Source organism: Muntiacus reevesi, chromosome 6 (assembly GCF_963930625.1).
Source record: "Muntiacus reevesi chromosome 6, mMunRee1.1, whole genome shotgun sequence".
NCBI lineage: Eukaryota > Metazoa > Chordata > Mammalia > Artiodactyla > Cervidae > Muntiacus > Muntiacus reevesi.
The window spans coordinates 101,265,980-101,276,322 of record NC_089254.1 but is presented as its reverse complement, the minus strand read 5'-3'; the positions used below and the strand labels follow the sequence as shown (position 1 = coordinate 101,276,322).

The 10,343-nt window shown below is 38.4% G+C and overlaps 1 protein-coding gene across 1 annotated transcript in view; it reads left to right on the top strand.

Annotated features, from left to right (window-relative positions):
* The first annotated feature begins 1,247 nt into the window (after positions 1 to 1,247).
* The window catches only part of TCAF1 (TRPM8 channel associated factor 1), a 47,043-nt gene continuing 37,947 nt past the window's right edge, over positions 1,248 to 10,343 (top strand). Inside the window, exon 1 of the transcript XR_010663683.1 lies at positions 1,248 to 1,379. The gene's annotated coding sequence lies outside the window, so the exon portion shown is untranslated. The remainder of the gene's footprint in view (positions 1,380 to 10,343) is intronic.

The following is a 10,343-nucleotide window of genomic DNA, read 5'->3' as shown; positions in this document are numbered from 1 at the left end:
TTTCTCACAAATGTCACATGTATGTCAACAACTCTGAGCTCCGAGTAGCAGCAGACTTTTGAGTGGAAGTAAGAGAACAAGGCAAGTGTTTTGATAACGTGTTCTAACAACAACACTTCCTACATTAAAAAAAAAAAAAATTTACCTGGAGGACAAAGATGAACAATGCAAAAAGGAGGAGATGAACAGAAAGACTGAAGGGAAATGAGCATAAAAAAGGCAGTAGAATTCAGAACTGAGGGAGGCCTATTAGATCCAGGGCACAAAGGAACTAACAGGTCAAACTTGCTCAGAAATAAATAGAAGAGGAGAAGCAGAGAAGGGGATGTGACGACAGAAACAGAGATCCAAGGGATGAGATTGTTGGCTGATGGAGCAAGGGGCCCCAAGCCAAAGAATTTGGGCAGCCTCTCAAAGCTGGAAAAGGCAAGGAAATGGATAGTCCGCTAGAAGCTCTGGAAGGAACAATGAGCCCTGCCTACACCTTGATGTACGCAGCGAGACGCTCGCTCACTCTCTGGGCTTCTGACCTACAGAGCTGCAAGATAACAAACGTGTTGTTTCAAGGCACTGAGTTTGTGGGGACTTGTTAGGGCATCCATAGGGATGGAATGCGCGCCCGGCTAGTAGAAGATGAGGCAGGCATTTCAGAGTCCAGGTTTTCAACAACCAAGTCTTTCTTTCTTTCCCTCACGCCCAGCATCTGTCACCTATCCGTTGGTTAGCAAAAATGTTTCATATCTTCCCTTTCATTGCCTTTATAAGACAACACGTGATATTTTAAAAACAATTCAGTGGTTATGAAGATAAGTATCAATAGGCAACTTCCTCATTCTTATCCCTTCTCTCCATGAAAACAACGTGAGATTTGATTTCTATTTATGGAACAGTGTAACTATACCCTCCATTTTAATGCAACTTTATTCTTTTAATTAAAAATATGCCTAGGACTCAAAGACTTAACTTGTCCTTGGAAATAATTGTGCATTATACTCTATGAAAATACATTATCATTTTCAACCGCTCACTAGTTCATAGTCTAACGGATTTACAGCAAATTGCCCTGCTGCACTCCCAGGGCGGGGCTGGGGTCTCCATCCTGGACGTGAGGCTGCGTCTTCCTGCAGAAACTGACACAAAGCCGGACCTCTGCGATTTCGGGCGGCAGGCCAGGCTCCGCCCCCGCCAGCGCGGCCGCCAATCAGCTCCCGGAACGGCCTCCTTTTCGTCCCGCCCTGTCCGTTCCACGTCCCTGAACTCGGTCAGCCGCCCAGTCCCTTTTCGCCTGAGGCGCTCTTGCCCCCTGGGAACTGCGGCCGCCCCCTCCTAGCCTGGCCCTCTGCCCCCAACCCGCGCTGCAGGGAATAGCGGGGCTCAGGGTGAGTGTGGGCCCGCGATGGGTTCTGGACGAGAGAGGCCTGGCGGTGACACGGGCCACAGCGCGGGTGGCCGCGCGGGGCGACGGGGCGACGTGGGGGATGCTCGGGACGTGCGTTTGTGTGGGGTCCGGGAGGCGTGGGGACCGCCACGGGGCCCCTGCGGTCTCCGAGGGGAGGGCAGCGGACAAGTCCGCCGGGGGTTGCTTGCTGTTTACTTCTCGGCCGGTTCCATGGTGAATCCTAAAGGCTCCATCTCAGTTCCCTTCTTGCTGCATTGTTATTCACCCTTGCTTGTCTGGAGATGAGGGACCCCTGTTTTTCGTGTGCATTTTTTGAGCTCCCGCAGGGAGCCATGGAAATCTGAACCGAAAGGAACCTTGGAGGCGATGCATTTCACCCCCTGGGGACTTGCTCTTGAATTCTTTGGGCGGGGGGGGGGGGGGGGGGGGTAGCTGGCTTCTGCAGAAACCCTAGGTGAAAGTCCTCTCCCCCGCCAAGTGCTCTAGGCGCCATCCGGCGCTGAGTGTGTCTGCGGCAGAGGAAAGGGCGAGGTGCGAGAGAGTGGGTGCGGGGCACTGGGTGGACAGCTTAGCCTGCAATGCGTTGGGCCTGAGGCAGTCAGTGCTGAATTCAACGGTTCCCAGGTAAACATCCCCCAGCTGGCCACTGAGTTGGCTCATCCTGCAATGGAGAGGCCTTTCGTATGGGAGAAAAAGATTCATGAATCCAATGATCTTGGAAACTTCTTGGAAGATGTGCCAGTCCAACTAGACAAAAAAGAGCAGAATGAATCCGTCTAGCTGACCATCCACCCATCCATCCTTCCATTCCTCAAAATATTTCTTTGTGAATTGACTTAAGTTCAATACTTTGCTTTCTTTTTTTCATCAGCTTGGTTTTTTTAAACATTAATAAAAGCTGTGCTTGCTTGCTAAGTCGCTTCAGTCATGCCCAACTCTTTGCGACCCCGTGGACTGTAGCCCTTCAAGTCCCTCTGTCCATGGGATTCTCCAGCCAAGAATACTGGAGTGGGTTGCCATTTCCTTCTCCAAATAAAAAGTATATAAAACATACAAAGTGAATGCCTGACCTTCTCCTAGGTCAAGAAATAGAACTCCTGTATCCTCGGTCATGCCCATCCTTCTCTCCTCCCTGAGATATAATATCTATCCTGACTTTTGTATTAATCATGTCCTTGCTTTCCTTTATTGTTTTTTAGTCGCTTAAGTTGTGTCCGACTCTTTTTCTCATGGACTGTACCCCACCAGGCTCTTCTGTTCTTGGGATTTCCTAGACAAGAAGACTGGAGTGGGTTGCCATTTCCTTCCCCATGGGATCTTCCCAACTCAAGGATCAAACCCACATCTCCTGCATTGACTGGCAGATCTTTACTGCTGAGCCACAAGGGAAGTGTCTAATATATTCCAAAACGATATATATATATATATGTGTGTGTGTTGGCTTTCCCTATTTTTTACTTTCATATTAATGGCATTATACTATATGTATTCTTGGGTTTTTGAGATTCACCCCTGGGGATAATTTCTTCATTTTCACTGCTTATAGTTTGAGTAGCATCACCAGCTCAATGGACATGAATTTGTGCAAACTCTGGGAGATAGTGAAGGACAGGGAAGCCTGGCATGCTACAGTCCACGGGGTTGCAAAGAGTTGAACACAACTTGGCAAATGAACAACAACATACTTTAATTTATCCATTCTCCGTTTATTGGTTGTTGCTCATTTGGGATTTGTATTATTAATATGCTATCTATTGCTATGTAACAAATTACACCAACACTTAGCAGCTTAAAACAGCAAAACAAATAAACAGAAAGGTTATATCTCACAGTTTCAATGGGTCAAGAATTCAGGAGGAGCTTTGCTAGGAGTCTGACTCACTGTCTCTCACTGGCTATAAGCAAGGTATTGGCTGGGGCTATAGTCATCTCAAAGTTGACTGAAGGAAATCCCTTTCAAGCTCACCTAATATGAGTGTTGGCAGAACTCTTGGCCTCACTGGCTTTGGTTGGACACATTGGTCCTTTGCCACATGGGTCTCTGCATAAGACCTAGTCATACCATGGCAGCTTGCTTCCACCAGTATGAAGGCTTCCAGAGACAAAGACAAAAGACAGAGTCTTTTTGTAATCTAAATTCAAAAGTGACATCTCATCATTTTTATCAGCTTTTCATCAGAAGTGAGTCACTAGTTCCAGCCCAAACTCAAAATGAGAGGATTACACAAGACCATGAATATCTGGAGGCAGGGATTGTTGGGGCCCATTTTCCATGGTGGCTCAGAGAGTAAAGCATCTACTTTCAGTGCAGGAGATTGGGGCTCAATCCCTGGGTCGAGAAGATCCCTAGAGAAGGAAATGGCAATCCATTCTAGTATTCTTACCTGGGAAACCCTGTGGACAGAAGAGCCTGGTGGGCTACTGTCCATGGGGTCGCAAAGAGTCGGACACAACTGAGCAACTAGCATATACACACTGGAGAAGGCAATGGCACCCCACTCCAGTACTCTTGCCTGGAAAATCCCATGGACGGAGGAGCATGGTAGGCTGCAGTCCATGGGGTCGCTAAGAGTCGGACACGACTGAGCGACTTCACTTTCACTTTTCACTCTCATGCATTGGAGAAGGCAGTGGCAACTCACTCTGGTGTTCTTGCCTGGAGAATCCCAGGGATGGGGGAGCCTGGTGGGCTGCCGTCTATGGGGTCACACAGAGTTGGGCACGACTGAAGTGACTTAGCAGCAGCAGCAACTATCTTGTATGTGCCTTCTGGTTCACTCTTGTTCCCTAGGGTGTACACCTAGGTTATACTACTGGGTTATAAGATTTCTTTATATTCAACTTTATTAGGTGATTGATAAACTCTTTCCAAAGTGTTAGGCCAGATTGCACTCTCCAGCAACAGAAGAGAGTTTCTCTGTTTACCCATACTTGTCACAATTTGGCATTATCAAATTTCATTTTAAGCCAGTCTAGTAGGCATGAAATAGCGTTCTATTTTGATTTTAATGAGCATTTCTCTGATAACTAATGAAACTGACCATATTTTCATATAATGATGAACTGTTGTGCTTTCTCTCTGGGAAATTCTGCCTCCTGCCTTTTATTCATTTTTATATAGGGTTGCTTGTCTTTTTCTTATTGTCTTATTGGAACGCTTTCTTTATACAATCTGGATGCTAATCAATACCTAGTTAACTGTATATGCTGCAAATATCTGCTTTTAGTTGGTGCTTAGCTTTTCTTTCTGTGTCTTTCTGTCTCTGCCAGTGAATTAAGTTTGAATTTTAATTTCAATTTTCGTTTATTTTTCTCTAAAAACTTTTAAAGTTTTGAATTTGGTAATGTCATAATCCACCTGGAAGTTTCTTATATTACTATTTACTCCATATGAACAGTCAACTGTCCCGGCACCAGTGATCTGTATGAATCACGTTTTTCATATATGCATGAGTTTCTTTTAAACTGCCTACTTTCTTTCTTTATCTATTTGTATAACTCTACCAATACAAAATTGCTTTTAACTGCAGTAGTTTTATAATAAATCTTTAAATCTGGTAGGAAATATTCTCCTACATCCTTCTTCTGGTTCAAGAATTTTTTAAAAATAAGTTATTGGAGCTTTGACCTTCCATGTAAATATTTAAACAAACTTGTCATGTTCTTCAAAACAGGAAACAAACAAGCAAGGAAACAAACTTGTTGGAATTTTTATTGATATTGCATTAATCCTATGTATCAATTTGGAGAGAAATGGCCTCTTCAAGGTGAAGTTTTCCATCTATGAACTTGGTATATAATGCCATTACATACATATATGTATAAAATGCCAAACTAGCTTACCACTAGTTTTTTTAGTGTTTTATAATATTTTGTAATATTTTTCATTGTTCCCTTTTGCTCACTTCTGTTAGCTTTATTTCTAAGTACATTATATTCTCAGTGCTATTATAAATGTTTTGTTTTATAAAGATTAAGTCTTGTAGCTCATTGTTTGTTACTGGTGTGTAGAAATCCAGTTGCCTTTTATATAGTGTTTATGTATCAAACATGATAACCTGCATTAATAACTCTAAATTTACCTATAGCATCACATTTACTACAAAGGCAGTCATATCTTCTGAAAATAATAACAGTTTTGTTTCTTCTTTTCTAATCCTTATATTTTCAGTTTCTTTTTCCTGTCCTATTACATTGGCTAGGACCGCCAGTGTAATGTTAAATAAAAGAAGGGAGGGGCATCTTGTTTTATACTTAAGATAATAAAGTAAAATATGTCACTATATCAGCTTTAAATATTGCATTCAGGATGGTTATTTCATAAATGCTTTGTCCAATGATAGGAAAGTTCAATTCTTCTTTTGGTAAGCACTTTTATTGTGAGTAAATGTTTCGTTGAATGCTTTTACTATGGCTATTGATTTTCTCTTATGACTTTTTCTTTAAGTATGTTATTTTAGTGAGGTTCAGTATTCAATTTTTAATATTAAATCAACTTTACATTCCTGCAATAAACTATGATAAATCTGTGACAACTATTATATATAGATATAATGGTAAACATTAGATATTTGCATCTATATGTGTGAATTGAGATTAGCCTGTAAATTTTCTTTATGGTACTAACCTTACCTGTTGTCAATATCTTTTCATAAAATAAGATGAGTAGTATTCTCATGGTTGCTGTTCTCTGGGAGAATTTGTGCAAGATTGGAATTATCTGGCCAAATATTGCTTCAAATCACCAGTGAAACACTCAAGGTTTGGAATTTAGTTTGTCAGAGAACATTAAACTTGTTGGTCCAATTACTTGAAGGATTTATAAGACTATTTAGGTTTTCTTATGGAGTCAGTTTTCATGAGTTGTATTTTCCAAAATATTTAACCAAAATTAATGCACCAGGTTTGTTCACATTTTCTCTCATTATCTACTTAAATATTTCTATTTTTATGACTGCCTTTTCATTACTAGTGTTTATAGATTTCCTTTCTCTTTTTGGTTTGATTAATTTTGCCAGAACTTGGAGTACTTTGTTCACATACACATACATCTGTTCACATACACATACAAAAAAAAACCCTGGCTGTTCTCTTCATTGTTATTTATTTTATTACTTCTTCTTGCTTTCTTTGAATTTCTCTGTTATTTCTTTTCTGAGCTTTTAAGGTGTATGCTTAGCTCGTTAATTTTGAGCAGTTGCTCTTACATAAGCTCTTCAGGCTATAAATTTGTGTCACTGCTCTTTAGCTATATCTCACAAGATTTGATATGAATATTTTGCTATCATGCTTTAAATATCTATCATTTCCATTATGGTTTCTTGTTTGACCCATGAATTTTTTAAAATGTGTATTTAATTTACAGTCTCTTCATAAAGAATATTTCATCATCTTCTAGTAATGTTGTCTAGCTAATTTATAATTAATTCAGAGAATTATGATACCAATTCCTTTGGACTATTGAAGTTAGCTTTATAACCTAGCAAATTGTCAGTTTTATTTGCTTGAAAATAATGTGTGATCTTTAATTATATAATGTCCTACATATTCCTTTAAAATAAGTGTTAATTATACAATCCATAAGTGCCATACCTTCACCAATTTTTTATCTGCCTGAATTTTCAACTGCAAAAATAGATACGTTAAAATCTTTCACTGCTATGGTGGATTTTAAAATTTCTCATTGTAGATCTGTTTATCAAAAGTTCTTGCACAGCATAGGAAGCCATAAATAGAATGAAAAACAAACCCACAGAATGAGAGAAAATATTTGCAAAACATGCTACCAACAAGGGATTGCTTTCCAAAATATACAAACAGCTCATTCAGCTTAATACAAAAAAAACAATCTAATCAAAAAATGGATAGAAGAGCTAAATAGATGTTTCTCCAAAGAAGACATACAGGTGACCAACAGGCACATGAAAAGAAGCTCAACATCACTAATTATTAGAGAAATGCAAATCAAAGATACAATGAGATCCCACCTAACACCAGTCAGAATGGCCATAATCAAAAAGTCCACAAACAATAAATGATGGAAAAGGTGTGGAGAAAATGGAACCCTTCTACACTGTTGGTGGGAATGTAAATTGGTATAGCCACTATTGAGAACAGTATGGTGGTTCCTTAAAAAAGCTAAAAATAGAGGTACCATACGATCCAGCAATCACACTGCTGGGCATATATCCAGAGAAAACCATGGTTTGAGAGGATAAAGGCACCCCAGTGTTCATTGCAGTGCTTTTTACAATCAAGGAATAGAAGCAAACTAAATGTCCATTGACAGATGAATGTATGAAGATGTGATACACATGTACAATGGAATATTACTCAGCCATTAAAAAGAACGAAACAATGCCACTGGCAGCATCATGAAGATCTCAAGATTATCACACTAAGTAAGTCAGATAGAAATACTAATATCATATGATATCACTTATATGTGGAATCTAAAAAAAATGATGCAAATGAACTTATTTACAAAACAGAATTAGACTCACAGACTTAGAAAACAAACCTGGTTACCAAAGGGGAAATGTAGAAAGGAGAGATAAATTGGGAGTTTTGGATTGACGTATACACACTACTATATTTAAAATAGATAACCAACAAGGATCTACTGTATAGTACAGGAAACTGTATGCAGTATTGTGTAATATTTCCCAAATGGGAAAAGAATTTGAAAAATAATAGATATGTGTATATGTATAACTGAATCACTTTGCTGTAGACCTGAAACTAATATGCCATTGTACATCAACTATAGTCAAATATAAAGTAAAATTTAAACAAGTAAGTAAAAATAAAAAAATAAAAACCATAATGAGATACCAATACATTAAAAAGTATATATATCATAAACATATGTGTATTTTTTAAGCCTAGGTTTTTAAAATGTTTGACAATTTATAATTTAACATTGAATAATTTAATCCAATTATATTTATTGTAATTAGTAATAGAATTAGGCTTATTTTTACCATCTTATTATTTTTTAAAATTTTTTCTGGTTTATTTTCTTACCATTCTTTCTTTTATCCTCCTTTATTTCCCACTATTTTACTCCTCTTATTTTTAAGTTACATGTTCTAAAGTTTTAGGTCAAATGTTTTAGTAGTAACTCTAATTGTATAGCATACTTAACTCATGACGTTTATTGAAGTATAGTTGACAAATAAAACTTGCATATGTTAAGGTTTTGGGAGGGCTTCCCAGGTAGCACTAGTGGTAAAGAAATTGCCTGCCAATGCAGCAGACACAAGAGACATGGGTTTGATTCGTGGGTTAGGAAGCTCTCCTGGGGGAGGGCACTGCAGCCCACTCCAGTATTCTAGCCTGGACAATCCCATGGACAGAGAAGTCTGAAGGGTTACAGTCCATGCAGTCGCAAAGAGTCAGACACAACTGGAGCGAATTAGCACACACTCATACACACACACATATTAAGGTGTACAGTGTGATGTTTACATATGCGTATACATTGTGAAATGATTGCAGCAATCAAGCTAATTAGCATATCGACCACCTTGTATAGTTTACCATTTTCTTTTGGTGAGAACAATTAAGATCTACCATCTTAGCAAATTTCAAGTATGTAATACAATATTGTTAACTAATAGTCATTGTGCTATACATTTGATCTCCAGAACTTACTCAACCTGAATATCTGAAATTTTGCAATCTTTAATCAATATTGCCTCATTTCCAACCTCTCCCCAGCTCCTAGTAACCACTATGCTACTCTCTGCTTCTGTAAGTTCAACTGTTTTATATTCCACTTATAAATGAAGTTGGTACAGTATTTGTCTTTCTGTGTCTACATTATTTCAAAATTTAGCATAATGCCTTCAAGGTTCATCCATGTTGTCACAGATAGCAAGATTTCCTTTTTTTAAATAGCTAAATAAATTCCATTGTGTATATATACCACAGTTTCTCTATTCATTAATCCATTTGATAGACACTTATCAGATGGATTAATGAATAAAGTTGTTTCCATATCTTGGCTACTGTAAATAAAGCTATAATGAATGTGGCAGTACAGATATTATTTCCAGATACTGGTTTTATTTTCCTTTGAATATACACCCAGAACTAGGATTGTTAGATGATATGGTAGTTCTGTTTTTCATTTTTTGACAAGTCTCTATACTGTTTTCCACAATTACTGAACCAATTACATTCACATCAACAATGTACAAGCTTTCTCTTTCCTCCTCATCCACACCGACCCTTGTCATCTCTTGTCTTCTTGATAGTAATGCTTCTAACAGGTGTGAAGTGATATATATGGTTCTAGATTTATACCTCCATGATGATTAGTGGATTTGAGTACTTTTCCATATATCTGCTGGCCATTTGTATATCTTCTTTTGAGAAATGTCTATGCAGGTCCTTCATTTATTTTTAATTGAGCTACTTGTTTTCCTGCCATTTAACTGTTTGAATTCCTTATGTGTTTTGGATATTATTAACTCCTTATTGGATATGTGGTTTGTAAATATTTTCTCCTATTCTGTTGGTTTTCCCTCTACACTGTTGGGTCCTACCCTGTACAGACACTTTTTGGCTTGACATAGTCCCACTTGTTTATTTTTGCTTTTATTGCCTGTGCTTTTGGAGTCATATCCAAAAATTTACTGTGCAGCCCATTGTTAAGCTTTTTCCTATGTTTTTTCCTAGTAACTTTACAGTTTGGGATCTTGTGTTTGAGTCTGTAATGTATTTTGAGTTGCTTTTTGTATTTGGTGTGAGGGAAGCATTCAACTTTGTTTTTCTGCATGTGAATATCCCATTATTCCAACACCATTTATTGCAGAGACTATCTTTTCCACATCATGTGTGCTTTGCACATTTGTTGAAGGTCAGTTTACTGTATGGTTACAGGATACAAAATCAACTTACAAAAAGTGATTGTGTTTCTCTTCACTAACAGCGATTG